Source organism: Lacerta agilis, chromosome 6, assembly GCF_009819535.1.
Source record: "Lacerta agilis isolate rLacAgi1 chromosome 6, rLacAgi1.pri, whole genome shotgun sequence".
Taxonomy (NCBI): Eukaryota; Metazoa; Chordata; class Lepidosauria; order Squamata; family Lacertidae; genus Lacerta; species Lacerta agilis.
Window position 1 is genome coordinate 13,730,204 of NC_046317.1, and position 26,792 is coordinate 13,756,995.

Genomic DNA, 26,792 nt, shown 5'->3' on the forward strand with positions numbered 1-26,792 from the left:
TCTGAATCCAATGGCCGCTTCCCAGGTATGACTCAAGCTCTATTGTGTGTGCTGTATAATCCCTCCTTCTACCTGGCCAATCCTCCTGGCAACACCTCCCCAGCCGGGATTGGGCAGCTGATAGAGTAGGTGGAGTCCACAGGTATCCCAACCTGGGAAGGTGAAGCCAGACCAACTGCCAGGAGCTGCCACCGTGATCCAATGGGTCTACTCGCGACCTCGCAACATGCACACCCCATTTGATGTGGGGAATGCTCATTGTTGACTGTCACACTGTAATTAAACGCACAGGAGCTCCATTGCAAAAAGAAAGATGGCAACCCCATTTGCAATTGACGTAGGCCATGAAAGTTTCACATGACTACATTCTGTAGCCAGAGAGCACTGTCATTCTGTGTGTTCCTTATCTCCTTGTCTCTAAAAGGTTACATATTTTATTTTTTTTTGGTCTGGAAATATAAAGCTCTTTGGGCTTGAGGTTCCCCACCAATGGAATAAATGATCCCAAAGTTACTGACCCATGGCTTCTTTGGGAATTTTAATTAGAATTACAGTTTCACACTAGCTGTACTGGGCAGATGGGACAGAGCCAGAGTCACAATGGGAATCATTTCTCCATTTGAGTTGCATTCACTCTAGTCACACACATTCTGAAATGTCTTAATCTCTTAACACAAAGGAGTCTACAGACATTTTTGGATGTGCAGCCTGAGCAAGCAAGGATGTGCAACCCCTGAATCTTACCAAATTTCATTTAATTTTGCTAAGCAAGTCTTAACAATATAACACTACAGGACTCTTCATGAGTTTCCCTGTGGAATTTGTATCTAATTTCACCAGAATCAACATCTGAAGCAAATTTGAAATCAAAACTGCTGCAAGGTACATTGCTGGTAGGGATAAATGATTTTGAAAATATCAGGTATTTCAGACAATTTTTTTTTTTAAAAAAAAATGTGAAATCTTATGACAGCATTCATTTTTATGTATTTATCTTATCTGGAATCTATCCATTGCATGAGGAGTTCAGGGCGGCATATAGTTAGGATCACCCCATTTTTGTCTTCAGAATAAAGGTAAACAACCCCTGGATGGTAAAGTCCAGTCAAAGGCGACTATGGGGTTGCGGCGCTCATCTCGCTTTCAGGCCGAGGGAGCCGCCGTTTGTCCACAGACAGCTTTCTGGGCCATGTGGACAGCATGACTAAACTGCTTCTGGCACAACAGAACACTGTGACTGAAACCAGAGCGCACGGAAACGCCGTTTACCTTCCCGCCACAGCGGAACCTATTCATCTACTTGCTTTCGAACTGCTAGGTTGGCAGGAGCTAGGACAGAGCAACAGGAGCTCACCCCGTCATGGGGATTTGAACCGCCAATCTTTCGATTGGGACGCCCAAGAGACTCAGTGGTTTAGACCACAGCGCCACCCGCATCCCTTTACCTTTACCTTATGTCTTCAGAATATCCCTGTGGTGTAACTAAGGATGAAAATATAGTGACTTCTGCAGGGCCATCTAGCAGTATTGAGCAAGCATTAGAAGCAAGACCTCACTGGCTCTTCAGATGTTTTGGGACTACAAATCCCAATTTAGTGACATGCGGTGATTTTTTGATTTTTTTTTGTAGAGGAACAGTTAGGGCCAGAGACGGCCACTTACAAGGGGGATTGGGGGAGCAGGACGTCATGCATGTGATGTCCTGACATCACACTTCTGAGCATTGCACCTTCCTCCTTAAACCGGGCAAAAGCTTCCTGGGTTTTAAGAAGGAGGTGCCAGGGGAATATCTAGGGCAGGGGTCTGCAACCTTTAAGACACAAAGAGCCACTTGGACCCGTTTCCAAAGGAAAAAAAAAAACCTGGGAGCCGCAAAACCATTGCGACATTTAAAACAAATATAACGCTGCATATATTGTTTCTTACCTTAATGCAATAATAATAAATAACGTATAGGAGCCAATGCAAAGTATAATTAGTAAAAACAACAAGAATAAGTTCTTACTTTTTTGCATTGACTCAGGGGCATACCCAGGATCAAAACTGGGGGGGGGGGGGCAAGCCATGGTCCTTCAGGTTGTGACATTTCAGCACGGAAAGGCGAATGAAACCAAAATTTTAGGGAAATTATATATAATTATAGCAGTGCTTTATTACAGTAGTTATTACAATTATTTGCTTGGTTTTTTAAAAATTTTATTCTAGTTACATGTCTTATACCAGGGGTGGCCAACTCCCAAGAAACTGTGATCTACTTTCAGCAGTGATCTACCCCCGTTTTTTGGGGTTCAGCTCAAAGTTGTTTTGGGGGGGTGTGGTGGGTGGGAGAGAGGGCTTCCCCCTCTAAGATAGCTTGGCAAGCGAACTAAGAAAGAAAGAAAAAGGGGGGTGGGAATGGAAAAGTGGGGTGGAAAAATATAAATTGGGGGTGTGGTGGGTGGGAGAGAGGGCTTCCCCCTCTAAGATAGGTTGGCAAGCGAATTAATAAAGAAAGAAAAAGGGGGGTGGGAATGGAAAAGTGGGGTGGAAAAATATAAATTGGGGGTGTGGTGGGTGGGAGAGAGGGCTTCCCCCTCTAAGATAGGTTGGCAAGCGAACTAAGAAAGAAAGAAAAAGGGGAGTGGGAATGGAAAAGTGGGGTGGAAAAATATAAATTGGGGGTGGGGTGGGTGGGAGAGAGGGCTTCCCCCTCTAAGATAGGTTGGCAAGCGAATTAATAAAGAAAGAAAAAGGGGGGTGGGAATGGAAAAGTGGGGTGGAAAAATATAAATTGGGGGTGGGGTGGGGTGGGGAGAATATCTATTAAAAATATGTAGTAGTTTAAAAAATAAAAATAAAGGGGGGAAATCTTTTTCTTCTTTTTCCTTTTTTTTGAAAACAAAAACAAAAGGGGAAGAGAAAAGAAAAAGGGGGGATAGAGGGAGAAAAGGGTAATAATAAAAATTCAAATAGAGTGGCTGCAGCAGCTGTGGGGGGTGTTTGTTTATTTTTCGTTTGTTTGTTTGTTTTAAAAATGGGATTTCTCCCCTTGGATTAAAAAAGGAGGGGAGGAAAAAAAAGAGAGGGGGGGTGGGAGAGCAAGGCAAAAAGCCAAAAAGCAAAAAACAGGTTTTTTTGGGGGGGAATCGCGCCAGGCTCTGCAGCGCGCCGGCCTCGGGGCTCCGGGCCCCTGAGCCGCCCTTGGGGCCATCGTTGAGCATGTACACCGCCCGCAGCGAGCGCTGGCGAAGCACCGGTTGGCGGAGGTTTCAGAAGCAGCCCGGACGTTTTCGCCGCCGCCGCCCGGCCTTCCTGTTGCACAGCGGCGCAGGAAGGCTCCGAGTCCCGGCCGGGCCCCCGGGCGCCCCCCGGATCCCGCTGCCAAAGAGGCGCCGGATGGCGAGGCGGAGCAGCAAAGCCAGGCGGAGGCGGCAGCAGCACCATCCGGCGACCGATGCCGGGAAGGTCCCCCGCCCGCCCGCCTCTCCGGGGAGCGGGGAAGGCACAACGGAGCCAAGCCCCACAAGGACACCCCAGCTGCCCGCCGGGCCCGACACTCCAAGGAGGGAAGCGGGCAGGCGCGGCGGGTCAGGAGGATGGCACGGCGGGCGCAGCCCAGGCGGGCCAGGAGCGCAGCGCAGTGCCCCCACCACTCTGCACCACCTCCGCGCCCCAGGCAGCCGCCCCGGAGCCGAAGGAGGAGCGCCTGTTGCGCGCTCACAGTGGCGGGCCACGGCGGGGACGGCCCCGCTCCGCTCCGCCAACTGCGCTGCCGCCGTCGCACCAGGCCCTGCCCCTGCGCCTCCCCCCGGCTGCCCCCTCCCTCCCTCTCTCTCTGCCCCCTGCAAACCGCCCCTCCATCGCGGGCAGGGCTGGCGCGTCTTCCCTCCGGCCGAGGAGTTCTCAGGCGCAGTGCCCCCACCACTCCGCGCCACCTCCGCGCCCCAGGCAGCCGCCCCGGAGCCGAAGGAGGAGCGCCTGTTGCGCGCTCACAGTGGCGGGCCGCGGCGGGGACGGCCCCGCTCCGCTCCGCCAACTGCGCTGCCGCCGTCGCACCAGGCCCTGCCCCCCGCGCCTCCCCCCGGCTGCCCCCTCCCTCCCTCTCTCTCTCCCCCCAGCAAACTGCCCCTCCATCGCTGGCAGGGCTGGCGCGTCTTCCCTCCGGCCGAGGAGTTCTCAGGCGCAGTGCCCCCACCACTCCGCGCCACCTCCGCGCCCCAGGCAGCCGCCCCGGAGCCGCGGCAGGGCCGCGAAAGAGCCGCATGCGGCTCCAGAGCCGCAGGTTCCCTACCCCCGATCTAGGGGATAGCCTAGTCCCCTTAGTCCACTGACCACACAACACTGAATCCTATTATTCTGGCTCAAGGCCGTTCAGTCTTGCTGGGTGGGGCTGATGGGTGCTTGAGTTCAACAGCATTTGGAGGGTTGTAGCTTCCCCATCTCTGATCTAGGACATCAGAAGTTTTTAAACTTTCCACCTGTAAACAACACCTTCCACATTAATATGTCTGCTGAGGAACATGTTGGAGAGGCTTCTGTTGTAGGGTGTAAGTTCAGTTCCCGTGGGAAGCTTATCTACCAGATTCTCACTCCATATAATAAACTCAGTTTGTGTTAAACACGCCCAACCTTTTCTAGTAGTGATGCATTGCTCCGTGGTGGTGTCAATCTGTCTTTCAGAAACTCCTGTGCAACTTTGCTCATAATCTCATTGAAGAACCATTGACAAGCCTATGCTACCAGCAAATACTTGAAGAGTGAAACAGGCCAAATCAATGATTCGAATACGTTATCTACAGATTTTCAGGACTGCTTACAATTTGCCTTATCAGCCTTTAACTCCTTCATGGCAACTTGTGTTTTTTTTCTCTTTCTTCTTCTCATTATGCCCTTGCCTCATTCAGTTTGAATGAACATGTAAGCTCATAAGGCACCTATGAGCCTTCTCAGCAGCTTACCATTCAGACACTGAAATCCTATGCTATGTAGAAATGGATAACTTTATTTTATATTGTGGGCTTCAGTCCTTCATGTGAAATCTTCGGAGTCAACACATTTAGGGTAGGTTTGTCCAGAGTTATCAGTGGGCTGTGCTGGAGCCCCAAGTAGGCAGGGCCAGACCTGGTGTCTGGCTGCCCATTTTATACCTAAAGGTAAAAGGACCCTTGACCATCAGGTCCAGTCATGTCCGACTCTGGGGTTGCGGCGCTCATCTTGCTCTATAGGACGAGGGAGCCGGCGTTTGTCTGCAGACAGCTTCTGGGTCATGTGGCCAGCATGACAAAGCTGCTTCTGGCAAACCAGAGCAGCGCACGGAAACGCCGTTTACCTTTCTGCTGGAGCGGTACCTATTTATCTACTTGCACTTTGACATTCTTTCGAACTGCTAGGTGGGCAGAAGCTGGGACTGAGCAACGGGAGCTCACCCTGTGGCAGGGATTCGAACCACTGACCTTCTGATCAGCAAGCCCTAGACTCTGTGGTTTAACCCACAGCGCCACCTGGGTCATTTTATACCTACCACCTTATTAATTCTCATCTACTGAGGGCCAGTTTTTATAGTCAGCAGAATCAAATGGTAAAGTTTTCCAGAGTTGCTCCACTTTTGGCTGCTGTTGGATGGGTTGCATGTTTGAATGCTCCCACATACGCGGGGGGGGGGGGGACACCTCATGGCATACAAATTGTTACTGAGAACCGAGAACTATATCAAAAAGAAGAAGCATAGCAGGTATTTGTTGATATGAAAGGGAAGAGAAAACGAGAAATCTCTGGGTGTGTGGCTTTCATTCTCCTGCTTGAAAGCCGAGGGGCAAAGCTGTAATGTACATTCCACTTTTATTTTACTTACATTAATGGATTTTTGTTCCACACCCACAGGAACAAGAGTCTTGCAGACTCACTGGCCAACTATCGGAAGTTGCGACCCATACCTAACCTGCAGAGACCAGCACCTGTGGAGTTAAAAGGGTACTTCAGTCTCTGAAGATGTTCAACTTTTGATCTTTCGGAAAGAAATGCTAACAATAGACTATAGACTCTTCTGTGTTATGATCCAAGCAAAGCTTTAGCTCCCGGTATCTCATCAGGTTAATAAAGTGGGTGAATTTTCTTTTGAAGCAACATCCTAATATTAGAAGTGGGTAAATTATCTCAGGTCCTGATTCTGGAAGGTGCAACATCTGTACAGTCAGGGGAGTCTGGTGCCCATTGAAAATGGTATGGTGGAATGCAGAGAGATCAACACAAGAGGAACAAAGAAAATGGCTGGTGGAGCTAGAGTCAGCAATAAGCAAAGCTAACTAATTCTTGTTTTGTTCCCATCTCCCTATCTACATTATGGGGTTAAAAATAGTGATATATCTTACAGAGTTGTGAGAAGGCTAACGGGGCTACTAGATGGGAATTGTTTTGGATATTCTAAAGCTGCATATAAATCTTAAGGATTGGTATTCCTGCCGCTCTCATCCAGGTTTTGGTTGCAGCTGAATTCTAGGAATTGAATCAATTGCCTTCAGAACTGACTCCAATACAGCTATGTGATCTCCTCTGCCAAGCACAGAAAATAAGTGCAACTTCTTGACATTGAATATTGAAAGTGTGAGGAAAGGATTTCCCTACTGCTGAAACATTTGTTTAAGTAGAAAAAAAAAATAGAACTGTAAGAAATTGAGATGAAAGCCTCAACCTCGACATATTATTAGAGGCTTGTTCGTAGGAAGGCAATGCCATTTGATTTGGTCCATTAAGCAGGGCAATCTAAATTGCTCTTATGCTGGTTGTGAGGAAACGCATTTCATTGGATTCTTATTTCTTGGTGAGCCAAAAGAAAAGGAAGGGAGGAGAGGAATTAAAGAGCAAAACATTGATGCTGTCGTGTAATTGTAGGCCATTTCTTTCCCCTCTGCTGAATCAATCTCTGAATAAGTATTGACTCCATATTTAAACCTTGAGGAGCCTTGTGGCTTGGTGAGTCTGTGTTCTTTTTCTCATAGCTGAAAAACTACATGCCCCAAAGCCCAGCTAGCATACCCTGCTGGTTCTTGTTTCCAATGCACAAGCCGCATATACAGGTACATAGGGGGTTCTTCTTGGTACGCTGGTCTCATGCTAGTAAGAGAAAAAAATATTGGCAAAAACAGAACTGTTGTGCTTTTTAATAGTCGGGCAGATATGATTGCCATCAGAGGTGCCGATTTCCATGTAACATGGTGGGGGGAGGCTCATCACTTGTGTGTGACATCACAAGAGTGACATCACATGTGTTGCATCATGGTGTAGGGAGGAGACCACGAGGCACTCCACCACCATGGGGAGGCACAGCAAAGAGGCCTGGCGGGGCCTGGGCCCTCGTGTTTGAGGGGCTCAGCCACATTCCCACATATGGGGGGGGGGCTGAGCTGCCTTGTGCACGTATGTTTGCCATTTCATCTTCACAATAAATCAGGCATTCTGGATAAGTTCCCTAGAGCATGCACAGTGTGTCTTACCTTTGGGAAAGGGATGCTTCCTTATGTACTTTATGGAGACTTTATGGAGGATGCTATCTATCTATCTATCTATCTATCTATCTATCATCTATCTATCTATCATCTATCTATCTATCATCTTTCTTTCTTTCTTTCTTTCTTTCTTTCTTTCTTTCTTTCTTTCTTTCTTTCTTTCTGCCTAGATGGCAGTGTCCCCACCTCTAATGGCCCAAGAAAGAGGACTCAGCTATACAGCTGCGAATATAACATTTTAAGTGTGTTTTAAGTGCATTAAACAAATGTGACACTAGGTGGCGGTGGTGAGCTTATGGGAAATTCAATATATTTTTCAAGACTTTTTTTTTAAAAGTATTTTCACAGCATCTTTTTAAATGTGGCTAGATTCCACCAGAGTCTGAGATGGCAACCAAGTACTCCGCTGAAGGGAAGATATACTTTGGCTTTGTTAATTCAGCTGAACAATAGTGAGGAAATGAACACGCACACATGGGCACTGTTGCCAAATGCACTCAGCAAAACGATGAGGGTCACCTCCATAATCCTCTCCTTATCAAGGCATGACACCGCCTGCACATTGCAGCGTTTAGTGAATATGCATGTGCTGTGTCCACAAACACACACACACACAAACACACACACACTGCACAGACAAAGACAAATGTATGGTATTTGCGGTGAGCATTCTCCAGCTGGAGATGGATGCTATTTATAACCGAGTGGTCTTGCAAGTTGGATGACAAAATCTCAACATGCTGAATTTATAATTAGGTGCCCTTTAAATTTGCCTTTATTTAATAATGAAGCATATTAGAGAGAATGGAGAAGGGGAGGCTGTGTTGGAGATTCATTCCCCGTGTCTGCAGTTATGGGATTGTTATCTATCACATGACGGTGTATGTTTTCATTCCACAGAGTGGTAAGTGACGGAGACAGGATGTTTGTGTTACTGTGTTCCGTGAAGTGGGACTATTGTCCTTTGTTCTTTCTCTTTGCTGTCTGATGCTAGAGAGAGAGGGAGCCATGTTGCAGTGCACCGTGTGTGTGTTTATATGTAAATAAAGTAGATTAGCCAAAATGCTGAGTTGCTGAGGTCTGTTTACACATGCTGCGAAGAATCTGCGGATCCCTAAGTGTGCTGATGCTTCTTGGTATCAGTCGCTGTGATGTTCAGGCAGAAGAAAGCTTTTGAAGCTCCCAACCAACCGACCAGGAGGGAGAGAACATGCCAGCCAGGCATGTGTCTCTGCCAGGGTCTTACACGAGAGTAGGACGCTCCTGCTAACAGGCTGCATATACAATATGCATTCAAAGCATACATCCCTCAAGTATCCTGGGAACTGTAGATTTCTTCTTATAGAACCACAATTCCCAGCACCCTTAACAAACTGCAGTTCCCAGGATTTTGGGGTGTGTGTGTGTGTGTGTGCGCGCGCGCGCACGCCTTAAATGTGTGGTGTGTATGCAGCCTGAAATTCTGTTGTCTGAACACAGGTAGACAAATCCCTTGCACTCTGAGCATTTTACTCTGTAGAATTTAGAAAGCAACCACAACAACTTAGCATTTATTACGTGAGTCATGGACGTGCTCCTGTTTTTCATACACATTATGCTAATTTAAATGCTAGTTAGCTAAGACTTAACTCATTTGGAGTATCAGTCAAATTACATTTTGAAACTGCCTTCTGGCATGGTTCGGCTGCGACTCTGTACATATAGACTGACAGGCTTATAAATCTGGAGCCAAGGTTTATATTTATCAGCCAAGTTTCTCCCACAATCTGAGCTTTGCATGCTGTCCAGTGTGTGCACTGCTCACGTCCTCCTTGACACTTTTTTGGCTTGATTTCCAGTCTTATCTCTGTGCATTCTCTGCATGGTCTTACTGGTTATTTGTTGCAAAGCTCTCCCAATGCATGCCATTAAAGATATGTCCCATAGTTTGCTTTTTGTTTTTCTTCTTAAGTGACAATTACACAGGGGACCCAGGCATTTAATGAATGCCCTTCCATGGAGAGATAACGCTGGCTGGTTCTCTCCTACTTGCTTTTAATCGCTTTTTCTTCTTCAAATACTACAAATACATAAATAAATATGACCTTGGTGTCAAGAGTGCAATTCACACAATTAACAACTGTGTGAGTAGCTTTTAAAATGTACCGGTAGGTGTTGGAGGCAATCTGTATCTGGAATACAACATTGGGCAAAGGTTTAAGTCCCCTCCCACTTCCATGTTTGTCTTGCCAAACGCAAGGTGGTTCTTTTAAAATGAGATTCAGAAGTGATAGAAAAGACAAGTGAGAGAGAAAATTAAAGATTTTATTCTAAACAGCAATTTTATTCTAAACAGCAATTTTATTCTAAACAGCAAGCAATATATACATACCAAGAAAGCACCTCAATCTGCCACTTGGAAGCCCTCAAGAACAGTGAAGTGACTCCCCAGGTAGCCTCAGGTTGCATAGCCCCACGGCCGTCAATCATGCATGAGCTTCTCTCTAAAATACAGCGGTACCTTGGTTTAAGAACAGCTTAGTTTATGAACAACTTGGATTAAGAACGCTGCAAACCTGGAAGTAGGTGTTTTGGTTTGTGAACTTTGCCTTGGAAGCAGGACATGTTTCGCTTCCTGTTGAGTGTGTTCCATTTGTAAATCGAGTCCCCCACTGCTATGGGAAAGCACGCCTTGGTTTAAGAACGCTTTGGTTTAAGAGCGGACTTCCGGAACGGATTAAGTTCGTAAACCAAGGTACCACTGTATGCCCCAAACCATCCAATTTATAGATAGCTAACCTGTGTGGTTGGCCCAAATGACTATGTTGCAGATCATTAGTTACATGTAGATTATTCATTAGCCACCCTCTCCCAATGCCTCACTGGCCTCCCTACACCATGATGTCACACACGTGATGTCACACCCAAGTGCCTCACTCAAACAGTGTCCAACATCAAAGAAGGTAGATAGCCCTATCACTTCCTTCCACCAGATTAGAACATTAAAGGCTGTTCTCATGCCATCAAAGAACTTAACAAGAGATAAGAAGAGGCAGGAACAGAGGCAGGAAGGGCAAGCATGTTAGATCACTAACTCCAGGGCCGTCTCGTCATAGGGGCTGGGTGGCGCAGTGCACCAGGGTGCCAGGCCCCCCAGGGGCGCCCCCGCAAGCCCACTGGCATACCGGGCACCGGCTCCCTGGGCGGGCGGCGGGCGCTCCGGTGCCGGCGGGCGAGTTGCATGCCGCTGCCCTCCGCCACGCCCCTCATCCCCTGCTCACCCCCCCTCCCGAGGGGCGACCAGTGCGGGAGGGAGGTGGGCGGAGAGGCGGCCCACCGGGGGCACCAAGGGATCGTCGCGCCAGGGCGGCCGATCCCTTTAAGACGGCCCTGACTAACTCCTCAATACAATTTGAAGAATCTTCCCAATCTGAAGAAGTGTGCATGCATACGAAAGCTCGTACCAAGAACAAACTTAGTTGGTCTCTAAGGTGCTACTGGAAGGAATTTTTTATTTTGTTTTGTTTAAACAAGGGAATGGTTTACCATGCTACAAAGTAGAACTGTGGCAGTTTGGGACAGAGCCCTTGATCCATCCATCCCAAGGCAATTTAATATTCTTAGTGAGAGATGTGGCCCCTTCTCCCTTCATTTCAGCACTAGCACACCCTCCTCCCTGAACTGTTCATTGCATAACCAATATGACCCCCCCTTAATGTTGGTGTTATAGGCGTTTTTGCAAATAAATGAATACAACCCTTAGAAGAGACAGAAAATGCCGTAACTGCCATTTTAGAAAAGGTACAATATAAAGGATATGTTTCTGGCAATTAAAGCAATTATCGGTTAGTTTTTTTAAAAAAATTCAGTACCATGGACAGATTACATCTGGGCCACCGAAACCTTTGAAGAAATATCTCAGCCAACTTCTCTCCCTACTCTTTATGAGTTTGGTCACAGAACTGAAACAACGGAACTGTCAGAAGCTTCATTAAAGATAATGCCCAAAATGTTATGCCCCAAGTTTCATGCACTCCGTGAAGCTTGGACTCATGCTCTTTGGTACTGTCCTGACCACCGCCTTGCCAAGGAATTCTTTTTGGATTCAGGTAGACAATGAATACACTTTAGCAGGCTTATTTGCTAGCTAATAATACAAAGCACAAAGCAAATAAAGCAGATTTCTCATGTTCCTTTGAGTTGCTGGGAAATTTCTTCCTGAGCAAAGCACATCCTTTCTTTCCTCCAGTCTCTCACAGATGGTCTCCAAATCTTCTACTAAGCAGGGGCATTACTGAGCTTTATCATATTTTTAGTATCTTAAAATGAAGTCACCCACATTCCAACATCGCTCTTATGGCTGTTAACTGCAAAAGCCAATGTGTCATTTCAAAGGAATGGTTAGTAGCCAAGGGGGATAGCTCATTACCCCCATGCAAACCTCATGCATCTAAGATGCCTGGGCAGCTGTCCAAGGACTTACGATGGCCTTTAGGGAAGCTCACTCCCCCTATATCTGTACTGTCTCACACTGTGGACCTGCTTGAAGCACTTCCTTGTGACATCATACACAATTCTAGATCCAATTACTTAAAATACACAGCCAAAAAGGATTCTATTAGCTAAGCAGTTTCAGGTCACTATAGAGGCTCTGCATAAAACATCAGAGAGATAACCTGTTGGATGTGTCTCTCTCTCCTCGTGATAACATATCTTTCACATTTTTCAACACATCACTATACACCAGTTAACAATTTATGAAATTAAGAGGAGTTTCCAAACCAATAAATTTCCGTGCGGTTGCACAAATGTGTCTGTTGATATAATCTAATGCAGTCGTACTTTGGTCTTTGAACACCTTGTGACTTGAACATTTTGGCTCCCGAATGCCGCAAACCTGGAAGTGAGTGTTCCGGTTTGCAAACTTTTTTGGGAAGCCATGTGGCTTCCACGGCTTCCGATTGAGTGCAGGAAGCTCCTGCAGCCAATTGGAAGCCATGTCTTGGTTTTCGAACTTTTTTGGAAATCGAACGGACTTCCGGAACGGATTCCATTAGAAAACCAAGACACGACAGTACAGACATTAGTATCAGACATGATTGATCATTGATTCTATGAATTTGTGATGCCAGTCAAGAGTAGTTCAGAAGCCCTCACAAACTAACAATGTGGAAAGGAGGTTAAATGTGAATAGCCGAAATATTTCAGTCTGTATCAGAGAGACAGCAATTCAGTCTTCAATATCTGTATGGAAGGAAGAATTCCTGCAGTTAAAATTCCCTCTCTCACATAAATACTAAAGGGCTCAGGAGCTCTTTTTCATCTAGCTTCCCTACTGGTTATATTAGCAAGCAGTGCTAGTTCAAATAGGAAATCATCTGTCAGCTCTGCCTTACTATCACACTGTCTCTGTGGCTTGCCTGTCAACCCCCTACCAACCAACAAATCACAACCTATCTGGTCTCAATTCCCCTCTCAATAATTCAGTTCTTGCATCTAATTGCCACACACTGTCTTGCCCCTCTGTCCCCATATACCTCTTTCATCCATCCTTCTTTCTAGTTCAGTTCACTTTCTTCTTACCTGCCCCACATTTCCTCCAGCCCTCTTGTTTCTGTTCTTTGGGTGCCCTGTCTTCTTAGACCTCCTTATGTTCCTGCTCAGATTCCCAGCCATTTCCCTCTACGGCAAATTGTTTGTCTTGTACTTAGTCCCTATATGAGGTTTATATCCCAGGGAAACTAACCGTTTACTTCTCTTATAAGGTTGTCAACATTTAATTTACTGAGCAACATTCACCTCCGCTGTGGGGATATTTTGAAGATTTCCTGCCATCATGGCAAGTCATCCAATGACTAGGTGAAACTCACAACAGAGTAGCTTCTTTTCCTTTAGATTTAGAAAATTTATAAACTTTTATGTATTGGATTTGGGGTTATATTAGGATGCTGCAGGTTTTAAAATGCAGGTTTTGTATCTGATTTTTGTTGGAAGCCGCCGAGAGTAGCTGGGGAAATCCAGCCAGATGGGCGGGGTACAAATAATAAATATTATTATTATTATTATTATTAATTTGAGTAAGCTCTATTCAACTTGGTGAGACTTATTTTTAGTAAAACAGACTCACATCACATCATAAGCAAACTTTCTTGGAAGTAAATTCCACTGAAAGGAATGAGATTACCTTTGAGTAATCATGGCATGGACTGGATTATTAGAAGTATGATTTCTTGTTCCACTGGCTTCCCTAATGCAAGGTTTATAGGCATGTCAAGCCCAAAAATACTGAAATAGCATTCAATGGATTGCAGAAAATTTTGAACTCATTTGCCCTGTTTAGCAGGAGATACTTGAAGAAGTTATAAGCTTAGTAAATCAACAGCAGATTCTATTTACTCTTGATTTATTTCCAGTATTTATGCTGTGCTTAATAGATTGTTGGGGCAGTAAAAAAAAAAAAAAAAATCCCTTCCCATAAATATGCAAGAGCAATCTCATACAGTTTAGTCTAGCAATGAACCTAGAGATAAATTAGTGCCTGGTAACACTGCAGCATCTCTAAATTAGATAAACAAAATGAATGCTAAATGAGTTTGTTTAGACCGTTTTGCACATCACTTTTGCGATAAGCAAAGGCTGTTGTGAAGGTATGAGGTCCTATGAGTAGCCATCAAGGAAGTCCCCTATAAAAGGAAGTGCAGAATAATCAGTCAGGAGTGGGCAATGCATGGAGGCAGACAAAAGGGGCATGCTAGAGTGATTGTCCCCTTTGACTTATAAAGGGGCAATCTATGGCAAGATCTGATGGGATGAATAGTTTAGGATGTTGCGAAGTTCTGGCTCTGTAGCAGAACACAGCTGTAACTAGGGGTATTAACAGATTGCACTCAACAAGTGTACAATCTGTGTACCTGTGTAGACATATAATTCAGCAGGACAAATCAATAAGTGGACACTCTTTCACACAAACACTTCTACACATCTTGTACCTGTTGCAGATATTAATATTGCACAGTTCGAAACAACCAGAAGCATAAGGACCGACTCCCTTTGGAGGAAATCATTGTCCAGGCTCATATAAAGAGTATTCAATTTTGCTTTGTTTTAAATCATTTTATTTATTTCACAAAAAAGACAAATATACATTGAACAAGAGTATTCAGTTTTTACTAGCAGAACTCTTCAAAAGCAAAACAAAATACAGTAAATGACACATCCAAAACATTCATACAATGTATTGTGTTGTCCAGCACAGGCTCAGCATCTTAGAAATGAAAGATAACCCTAAGCAGACCTATTAAGAAAGGTCTCTCTCTCTCTTTTGGTAAAGGTAAAGGGACCCCTGACCATTAGGTCCAGTCACAGACGGCTCTGGGGTTGCGGCGCCCATCTCGCTCTATAGGCTAAGGGAGCTGGCGTACAGCTTCCGGGTCATGTGGCCAGCATGACTAAGCCACTTCTGGCAAATCAGAGCAGCACACGGAAACGCCATTTACCTTCCCATCGGAGTGGTACCTATTTATCTACTTGCACTTTGATGTGCTTTTGAACTGCTAGGTTGGCAGGAGCAGGGACCGAACAATGGGAGTTCATCCCGTTGCAGGGATTTGAACCGCTGACCTTCTGATTGGCAAGCCCTGGGCTCTGTGGCTTAGATCACAGCGCCACCCACATCCCTGCTTTCTCTCTTTAACACTTTACATTTCCCTGGAGCTGTTTTCCTTGAGATCTTCATTTACATCCTTCTGCTCTCTGTCATGTTCAGACTAACAGCCAGCCCCCTTTCAAGATGGCGCATTTGCAACTCAATACCTTTGTCACCTGATCTAAGTGTACAGCAGAGTAACAGAAAACAATGAACATGTAGTCATTAAGCAGTTTAGGAGCTTAGAGTCCCTTAAAAAAACTACTGTGGAAAAATCCTTCCATTTAGAATCATAGAACTGTAGAGTTGGAAGGTCATCTAGTCCAGGGATGTCCAACAGGTCAACCGCGATCTACTAGTAGATCCCCGGGAGGTTTTGGTAGATTGCAGTCGATCGTTGGGTCCCTTTCCTTATCGTTGTTAAAACAGAATCTGGCCCCAGCCCCTCACCCCGCCCTCCATTGTTGCATGATCTGCAGAACAGCAGAGAGTATATTCATTGAGGCTGTTTCCCCAGTGATCTGTTGGTGAGTGGCTGTTTCTCTTTCTCCCTAAAAATGGCCAACAGCTTAGCCTTGAACATCACCGCCAGTTTTTAATTTTATGAGTAGATCGCAGTCTCTTAGGAATTGGCCACCCCTGCAACTCCCTGCAATACCAAAATACACAACTGTCCCATACGGGGATCAAACCTGCAACCCTGGTGTTATCAGCACCATGCTCTAACCAACTGAGCTATCATAAATACACATACGTTTTTCCATCTCTGTGTCAATTAAATCAGTTATACTTAACAGTGCCTGTGTCCAGTGCAATGTTTAAACAAGCCTTCTGTTAATCAGACTAAGCAGTGTTGGATTAGAATCATAAAATTGGAAGAGACCACAAGGGCCATCCAGTCCAACCCCCTGCCAAGCAGGAAACACCATCAAAGCATTCCTGACAGATGGCTGTCAAGCCTCTGCTTAAAGACCTCCAAAGAAGGAGACTCCACCACACTCCTTGGTAGCAAATTCCACTGCCGAACAGCTCTCACTGTCAGGAAGTTCTTCCTAATGTTTAGGTGGAATCTTCTTTCTTGTAGTTTGAATCCATTGCTCCGTGTCCGCTTCTCTGGAGCAGCAGAAAACAACCTTTCACCCTCCTCTATATGACATCCTTTTATATATTTGAACATGGCTATCATATCACCCCTTAACCTTCTCTTCTCCAGGCTAAACATACCCAGCTCCCTAAGCCGTTCCTCATAAGGCATTGTTTCCAGGCCTTTGACCATTTTGGTTGCCCTCTTCTGGACACGTTCCAGCTTGTCAGTATCCTTCTTGAACTGTGGTGCCCAGAACTGGACACAGTATTCCAGGTGAGGTCTGACCAGAGCAGAATATAGTGGTACTATTACTTCCCTTGATCTAGACGCTATACTCCTATTGATGCAGCCCAGAATTGCATTGACTTTTTTAGCTGCTGCATCACACTGTTGACTCATGTCAAGTTTGTGGATTACATGGAGCCTTACATATAGCTGAACGGCTGTGTGTACCTTGGTGGGACCACATCTTATAGGCATGATCTGAGAGTTCAGCCCTTCCAAATGAAATTTCCTTGAAGCACTTGTGAAAAGTTCTACACTGCAGTGTATATATATAACTCGGTTGATGAGACAAGTGTTGAACATATCAGGTCCCATCCTGGGAGTCAAAGTGAAAAATAGGTTATTTCCTATAACCTAAGTGCTTTGGTAGTACATGATGGTTCTCAACATACTATTGTGGGGAGGGAATAAAGCCACAGGCCTCATTTATCAGTCTTCTTCCGAGCACATGCTGACATTTCTAGGACATACAGAATTGTGTAGAAACGGCTGCCAGCCTTTAATTAGGGAGGAGACTGGGACACACACAGCTTGTCTTCGTCTTGAATTCTGTCCTTTAACTCTACTGTAAAGCAATGTAAAATAGGTATTGCCTCGTGACCTTGTAAACTAAAATGATGAGTGTGGCAGTAAGATTTTAATCGTACCACTTGTGATCTGTGCAGTGTGTCTAGAAAGTTCCCATTTTATATGGAAATGTCTGAAATAATTAAGGTGAATGGTGCTAAGAACCTGTGTGTGTGTGTGTGTGTGTGTGTGTGTGTGTGTGTGTGTGTGTAAATATTAGCTCTGTTGAATTAATACATTTCTACCAAGTCTGTTTTAGTAAGCATTTAATCTACCGTCATTGCACTTTCCAGCCTGTCTTTTTTTAAAAAATAAAATAAAATCTGATTATATTTTATAAGCCCAAATTGTCCTTGGTTTCCTTCCATGGTGAGCTAATCAAAACATCCCAAGCTCCAATAAATAAGACAATTAAGCATTCAAACGACACCCCCCCTCTCTTTAATGAAGGAGACCAATGTGAAAGCACAAGGCTGCTTATGAATTAGTTTAAACTGGGTTGCAAACAATAGCACAAACAGCACAATCCATTGATAAAATATAAAATGTGATTTTAATGAGACAGATAAATTCTAGGGTTCTCATCTCAAACTTTATTTTTAAAGTGGAAGAATCTGCTGTCTTTTGCTGATTAATAACCAGATATTCATTAATTTGAATATCATCAATACCTCTCTGGATAGGAGTCTCTTTTTGAGATGTTGAAGGAAGTGTATGATAATTTATAGTTCTTAAAAGACATAGGAAACTGCGCTTCATCTGCTTCTGCCTTTCTTGGCCCCCTCCTCCAGATGTCAGGGAGTGAACTACAGACTTTTTGCATGCAAGGGCATCTTCCGTACCTCTGAGCTACGACCCAATTCCTGCTCACTGTTACAAGGAAAGACATTTTCTGCTTCATTTCCTATTACTGTAACTTTCTCCAGCCATAATAGCCTCTGGTAACAAATAGGTACGTCTGTAACTCACAGCCCTACCTATTAAAGTTGGCCTACCGCCAATTACACAATTAACACTTTAGTTGGCTAATTAATTTATGGGCAGAACAATCCAAAAGGTAGCAGAAGTCAGAACCAAAGATGGATGACCTGCCTTTTCCAGGGCCATGCCAGGCTTGCGCTGTCAGGGTGGAAGAAAGAGCCCTATCCTTTCTTTTTTTATAGAATTTTTCCAGTGGGAGGAAAAACAGATACACCAGTTTCAGGGCCGGGATGTGTGTGCATCCATTTTAGGGGAGTGTTCGGAGACTGGATCTGCCGACTTCCACTGATCTGCTCCAGCATGCTGCCTTTCCCCCCACTGCCGATGCTGGAGCTTCACTGCGGGTAAGGGAAGAGTGGCAGAGATTTCTGCAGTGGCAGGGAGTTGTGACCTTATGGGGTTGTGGACGCGGGTGGCGCTGTGGTCTAAACCACTGAGCCTCTTGGGTTTGCCGATCAGAAGGTTGGCGGTTCGAATCCATGTGACGGAGTGAGCTCCCATTGTTCTGTCCCAGCTCCTGCCAATCTAGCAGTTCCGAAAGCATGCCAGTGCCAGTAGATAAATAGGTACCGCTGTGGCAGGAAAGTAAATGGCGTTTCCGTGTGCTCTGGTTTCTGTCACAGTGTTCCATTGTGCCAAAAGCAGTTTAGTCATGCCGGCCACGTGACCCGGAAAGCTGTGTGTGGACAAATGGCGGCTCCCTTGGCCTGAAAGCGAGATGAGTGCTGCAACCCCACAGTCGCCTTTAACCGGACTTAACCGTCCAGGGGTCCTTTACCTTTATCTTTAACTTATGGGGTCCGATCTCTTTCTTTACAAGGGTGGAACTCTGTGTCCTCATGCTTAGAAAGGGATATCTAAAGAAGCCTATAGCAGAGGTGCCGCCTTGGGTCGAAGATTGGGGGGGCAGCAGTGCATCATGAGCCTGTGACGTAATGCGCATGGTGCATGGCGTGTAGGTCGTTGGTGGGAGGCCTTGCCCAGCGATGCACAACTTCAGTGGCCACGTCTCCTCAACTCTTGCACTCAGGAGGAGCCTACCTTTGATGCCACGCTTCTCTCAGCTCCGTGGCTCGGTCTCCCCTACTCCCTATATATTAGGGTGGGGTGGGATGGGGCTGAAACCACTGCTAAGGAACATTGAGGGGGCTGATGACACCTCCGCCCCCTAGAGTTGGCGCGCCTGCCCTTTGGTATAACCCTACAGTGGTACCTCGACTTACGAATTTAATCCATTCCGAATGCACATTCGTAGGTCGAAAAATTCGTACGTCGAAAAAAGCGATTTTCCCATAGGAATGCATTGGAAACGAAAAATTCGGAAAAATTCGTAAGTCGAGTAAACCGCATCTAAAATTCGTAAGTCGAATAAACCCCATCTAAAACCGCCAATGGATGTCCTTCGGATGTCGAAAAATTCGTAGGCATGCGGGCACTTTTTTCATTCATAAGTCGAAAAATTCGTATGTTGAGTAATTTGTAAGTCGAGGTACCACTGTATGTATTTATTTATGTTTATAAACCACCCTTCATTCCGTAGGAACCCAGGACAGTGAAAACACAAGATAAAATTGTAGAGCTGTTCCTTTAGAGTTTAATTAAAACATCGCACGGATAAAATCGGAAGCATCAAAATAACCAGGCCTATTTGCAGACATTCCCCCAAATGCCAGTATGATAAGATGTGTTTTAAGTGAGAGAAACAGAGATAGAGAGTTGTACAAACTGGGGGTCGTGTTCAGTGATGTAACTGCTAGACAAGCCTCCCCTACAGACTTCAGGGCCTGACATGCAGTGGTGGCACCATAAAAAATGGGGAAGGAGACGCAGAAAGAACAAAGCATATGCCTAGGTGGGTGAGCTGTGTCCCACATGTTCAGATCCTTGAAAGACAAAGCACATATATGTTAATGAGTCCAGCAATCAGGGAGAGGGAACTAGGGGATGAGATCCCTGGGGTGGGGGAGGCATACCACCACCAACCCGGCACCCCCATGCTGACCTGGCAGTAAAGTAATGTCCTCGTACCATTTCCCCATGAAAGCATGTCCAGCACTATTTATAATTTAAAATACAGTATAGAAATGAAACAAAAATATATTGAGAATGCATACCAGTAACTTAGATTACATATATTTGCATGAAGGTCACTGGACTATATCTTACATATATTTGCATGCTTATATCTAATTTGATTATCTCACAGCTACCAGTTTGTTTGTTTTGTTTGTTTGCTTGCTTGCTTGCTTGTTCATCTTAACATGACAGTTCTCCATAGGCTGCAGAATGGATTTCATTTGTTCTCCCATCTTGGCAGTGCTCTGAATCAGATCTGCTTATTTTTTATTTTATTTTTTTTGTACTAGGAGTGAATCTTGTATCTTCATACTTATGCTTTGGAACTTTAAATGTCATTTCTTATTACTTGACCAGTTTTACAGTATATAGGCCAAATAAACCACGAGACCTACAATCTCAATATTAATAAAGTTGAATTGGATAAGGAAGAACAAATCTTTAAAGCCCAGACCAAAATTTGCATTTCATTAGAAACCTCATCGTGAAGAAACAAGACTCTTTTTCTTTGATATGAAGCTATTAATTCTTGATATCTGTATTCTAGGAAGAAATTGACTTGCCTTCATTTATTGAAATAACTGGAGCCAGTGCTCTAAACCCTTTTGTAATAATCTTATTTTGCATTTGCTTTTGGCAATGATAGGCGACATATATTCAGCAAAGACATTGGGAACCACGACTTTTGTCAGCCGTTTGGCAATGCATGGAACATTTCAGTGTCCACTAAAGAACCTCTGTGTGTATGTTCCTGAATCAATACATCCTGCCTGGGGGTGAACTGGACTTTAATTACGCTTTTCCTTTTCCTGAAAAACACTTGTTTGGAATATATTTGATGCTCCCTATGGCAAAATGCCTTGTGCATACCCAGTTCAAACTGCTGAGTGGAATTCCAGACAGGTTGAGATTTCAAGTTACTAGTTCTCATGCCAATAATATTACTTGCAAGGACTTTTACTTCCCAGTTGTGTCTGTCACATGAATTATTGGGATTTACCAACTATTTCAACTCCCCATTATCTCTTAAGACTACAGAGTCTTCAATGTCCCCAGATCACTGCCTTGCTGTTTCTTCCCTGATTTTACTAAAGCAAAGATCCAACTCTTGAGACGCCTGCTGAGCTTAACACAATTAGAAAGACATGCCATATAAAAGGGTCTCTCCCCCCCCCCCAATTCCCTTTCTAGCTTTTTGGTTAGCGTAGCTTCACCAGATATTTTCAAGTTAGCAGAGATCATGCAGGTTTGGTCCCCGCCCCCCACTGCCACCTGAAAAGAGACAATTTAGTTACCGTGCATGATTATAGCAAAAGCGAAAAAGTTAATTGCATTAAAAAAATTGTAATACACTGTGGGGATAGCCAGCAGATGGGACGACCAGTAATCCCGGAGTTCCTGCTCCCAATGCGTCGTGAAACGGTCTGCTGGCTATGATCTGAAGGTAGTTGTCATGAGTTCTGAAGGTTGCTGAAGGTTTCCGAAGGTTTTCTGCAGGTATCTGAAGGTTCCGGAGATTCCGGAGGTCTCCGGATAGGAAGATAGGTTAAGCTAAGTAGCGGCCAAAACTTAGAAGGCCAAATAAACGCTTTTGAAATAAAAGAAATAAAAACTAAGAGACTGCAGTCAATGGTGAAGAAGCTCTCAACTGCTCTGTGCGGCTGGTTTTGCTTTCAGTTTCTCTCTGGCTTGTCTCGCAATGATGTTCTCTCTGGCTTGTCTCGCGCGTTCTCCACACACACTACAGAGAGCGGAGGCTATTTATTAAGAAATCATACATCATCACAACATTTACAAGAACCAATCACAACCTTGTCTCTAAGCTAGTTTCTGGGCGGGAAACTATCAACTGACCGTTACATTGGCTAAATTGGCGTGCTTTGCCCAAACGCGGAGGGATCCATGCAGCAAACTCTCTGCTGGATCCTTTGCCCTTCCTTCCTAACGCGGAAGGTTACCTTAAAGTAAAACATAAACAAACAGGTGCAGGAGTACCTTAAAAACACATTCCCACAATACACACCTGAAAATTGATTTCTGGCTTCATGTAATGCCTTTATAGAATCATCAAGTTGGAAGGGTCTCCAAAAGTCTAGTCCAACCCTATGCAATGCAGGAATCGCAGCGAAAGAATCCCTGATAGATGGCCACCCAACCTCTGTTTATAAACCTTCAGTGACCTTTTCCTATTCTAACTTGCTTCCTGTGGCATTAACTAGAACATTTCCCTTTACCTTGACTTCCAAAGTACTCCACTATTTTGGTTATACTCGGGGCCTAACACAAAACGGTGCAATGCTCCTGTTCAGGGTTCCAGTCAGCCATTTCTAAGATATTCCATTCAATGCTCCCTGCCCTCTGGTTTTCTGCCCTTCCTTCCACCCTCCACCACAGCAACAGACACACAATCTTCTATGGCCACTGAACACAGGGTGTTGGTGGCTTTTGTTGCTTCCTTTGAGTCCCCTCCTCAACTAAAGGCACCTTTCTCTTTTCTCACTAACCCTGTTTAGGCTGTATAGCCATTACCACTCAGCCCTAAGTTTCTTATTTATATATATTATGGCCTTGGTATGGGTGTTGACCTTCTATTCCTTGTACACATTGCATTGCAAAATTCAGAGAAGAGATTGTGTTTGGGTTCACGTACGTATCTTTTCGGAAAGTAATAATTAAATAGATTTCCCTGTCTTCTTTTTGTTTTGAAGTCCACCAAAAGAGCACATGGGAACCATGGGAAGAAACTCTCATGAGAGGAGGAGAGAGAAGACTTTTCACACTGTGAGCTTCCCACTCACCCTCGGTTTAGAGCCTTCGCTGGGATTTTCTGGTCGCTGGCTGACTAAACCGGAAATATTTTTTTTGTCTTCCAGCCGGATTGGCACTTGGCTGTTGTTGTTTTTCTAAAATCAAACAATAATTAAATTAGCTCCTAAAAACATCTCAAAATCAAATTAAAATCTAATTGGATGGCTTTCCACAGGGTTAGGGTTGGGAACAGTAAGTGCTCCACTGAACTGAAATTTCAGCCTTCACGACATAGGAAAACAGCCAAGTAAACAGCTATTTTGGTAGAGGAGGGTCAAGATATTAACTGATATGCATGAAATTTCATATATAGCTATATAATCCCTAGTATAGTAAGTTAAGACCTTCGGAGCAGGCATTTTCAAAATAAAATTTCAAAAAAATTCAAAAAACTTTTTCCCCCAAATTTTTTTGTTCCTTGGTAATTTGTCACTCCCTCCATCATGGAACATGGGGCGGCCCGCCCCCCTTGCTACGCCCCTGGCATGATCAACATTGTAAAGTGGGGGCAATAAGAAGTCTGAAGTGGGGATTGACCCTGCCCCCCCATCAAGGTGGGATTGGGGTCTCTGGCTGGCTGGCATCCTCATCCCAGTCACTCAACAAGACTTTGCTGGTTTGGCTTGCACCATGACAATGTTCAATACTGGGTGACTCCCATGGAACAGGTTTGGCATAGTCCAACCTCAGCTGATTCTATTCCACCAGCATGCCAGCCCTTGCTACAGCCTGTTGTAATTCCCATTCCACCTTAATAACAGACTGAGGATGGGAGCTTGTCACATGTCTGTATAGTGTTCCAGTGTGCTGCTGGGAACTTCCGTTCCTCAGTCTGTACTTTCTCTTTCGTTTTCCGAACATGGAGGTGACTGCACGTATGCTTTCTTTTGTCCTCATGTTCGCCTAATAAATGCTTAACTATAATGCTCATGCCAGCCTCTGTGGTGCATCTTCTGCTGCTGCATGGACAGAAAGAGTGCCTGGCTTTCTGAAGCTAGGTCTCTGGTTTCTCTTGCTGTTCCAGGGCTTTGAGGTTCGACCGGCAGTTCGGCCGGGGGGTGTTTGGCCCAGCAGGGAGCATGCCCGTTGTTCCCGTTTCCCTGGACAATTTACAACACAGCCATGCCAGCCCTTACCCTGCCTGCTGCAGTCAATAAATATTTGACTTGTTTTTCATCCAAACGCCTGGTGTCCTGTCTTCTTCTTTGTTGCTCCTCTGGGTCACATAATGTTCCTACCAGAGCAATCAGTTTCTCATGCCGTTGGAACTAGACACTGTCGGTTGTGAAACAATTGTTACATTTAGAGGTGATATATATATAGAAGGCTGATTGCCAAATAATTGATGCTTTTGAATTATGGTGCTGGAGGAGACTTTTGAGAGTCCCATGGACTGCAAGAAGATCAAACATATCCATCCTTAAAGAAATCAGCCCTGAGTGCTCACTGGAAGGGCAGATCCTGAAGTTGAGGCTCCAGTACTTTGGTCAACTCATGAGAAGAGAAGACTCCCTAGAAAATACCCTGGTGTTGGGAAAGATGGAGGGCACAAGGAGAAGGGGACGGCAGAGGATGAGATGGTTGGACAGTGTTCTCGAAGCGACTAGCATGAGTTTGGCCAAACTGTGGGAGGCAGTGAAAGAGAGGCATGCCTGGTGTGCACTGGTCCATGGGGTCACGAAGAGTCGGACATGACTGAACGACTGAACAACAAATTTTATATATATATATATATATATATATGTGTGTGTGTGTGTGTGTGTGTGTGTGTGTGTGTATTTGCATATTCTACTGCAGCAGCTGGTATTGAAATTTCACATTGGACTAAGATTTCAAAGACACATTTATTTTGTTGAAGTTTCAAAGTATAAAAAGTATATGTAACATATTTTTGGCACTATCCTGTTTTAACAGCAGCAAGTTGTGATGAAATGCTGGCTCAACTTTGCTAACCTCTGAATGGAATGGTTTGGCTCCAATGGTTAAGAAGGATGCCTCCTTCTCCCAATTTTGGCTGATCACTATCACCACCCTAACTTCACTCCTGCACACAGCAGCTGATGTTGCATCCAAAGGTCCTTCAGTCCTCCATAAAGTGTTGCTAATGGGCAAATGACATTCCCTTCCGAGTAAAGGTGCAAAGTGAGTGTGACCAATACAGTGGTACCTTGGTTCTCGAATTTAATCCGTTCCGAGAGTCCATTCGACTCCCGAAACTGTTCAAAAACCAAGACGCGGCTTCTGATTGGCTGCAGGAGCTTCTTGCACTCAAGCAGAAGCCGCGCCAGACATTTGGCTTCCGAAAAACACTTGCAAACCAAAACACTCACTTCCGGGTCTGCGGCGTTCGGGAGTTGATTTGTTTGAACGACTAAGCTGTTCAGAAACCAAGGTACCACTATATTGCCTTGCTTATTTTGACACTTGCAGCAGAAAATGTCACAAATGCCAGTCCCTTATTCTGGAAGTAAAAAAAGGACATTGACTATCATTTTGCTGTCATTCCTTGATAGCCAAAAACAGTTGCCTTAGATGATATCCTAATCTCCCCAATTGAAGTGTATATATACTAAAGCAGCACTCTTTTGAACTTGATTTCTTTTGCACTCTTACCAAACCAAAAGCACCGTACTGGCACATGAACCCCATGCAAAAATGCACAGTGGCAAAAGGATTTAGCTGGATTCTGGACTGGAAAAATTGCTGCGGTTTCTAACATCTCCTGGTATGTCCCGTGTAGGACCTTAAGGTCCTCAAATAATAATCTTTTGGAGGTCCCGAGCAACAAAGATGCTAGGTTGGCCTCAACTAGGGCCAGGGCTTTCTCGGTATTGGCACCGACTTGGTGGAACAGTCTATCACAAGAGACCAGGGCCCTGCAGGATTTGGCATCTTTCTGCAGGGCCTGCAAGACGGAGCTGTTCCACCTGGCCTTTGGGTTGGTTTCTGTTTGATAGTTATGCTTCTTTCTTTTATTGGTGGGCTATTTGAAAATGAGACTGCAGTTTTAATTTTGAATTGATTGTTTTCATGTTTTTGCTGTGATTTTAATTAGTGTTAGCCTGGTTTTTGGCTGGGAAGGGCGGGGTATTAATTATTATTATTATTATTATTATTATTATTATTATTATTATTATTATTATTTGTTCCAAACAGTACATAACCAACTGCTCGGAGTTACCTAATGAAAGCCTACTGTGCTGCTTGTTTCAAACAGCAAGCAAGTGGCACAGGAAATCTTATTTAGCATGGTAAATAATTGGCTATTTCTGCTCCTATTACCATGTTGCTTTGACTGCCTTGGGAAATAGTTGAGATTATCTCTTCCCATCCTGCAAGGAAGCTTTTCTGGAGGTATTAGTTTAGACTGGAATGCAATGCTGTAATCTAGGGAAATACGCTAGTGTATGATTGCAATAATTGTCGTTTTATTTGCTTTTATGTTTATGGGTTTAATGGTTTTATTACTCCCTTGCTGCCTAGTTATTTTATATTATTGTAAGTGATTTCAATAAGTAATTTGATTAGCAAGGCTGAACATCTCATTTATAGGCAGCCTCCTGGCTCTAAGGTAACAAGGACCTTTCTAAAGAAAGGTGTGCATGTTTTTCTCTTCAGCTACATGTGAATATCCATGGTATTGTGAGCAATATGGGTGCCCATATACTAAGGACAATGCCATGAAGAACTGCAAGTTATACTTGGCATGAGCTGCTCTTAAAAAATGACATCCCTCTATCAACATTACCCCCAGAATGTTTAGAAACACCCTTGCAGAAAAACCACATATTTTTTCCTGCCCAGCTGCTGGCATAGACAAGAAAGCACAGAATATAATAACGTTGCAACATGGGTACATTTGATGATGTGCAAGGGTTTTTGT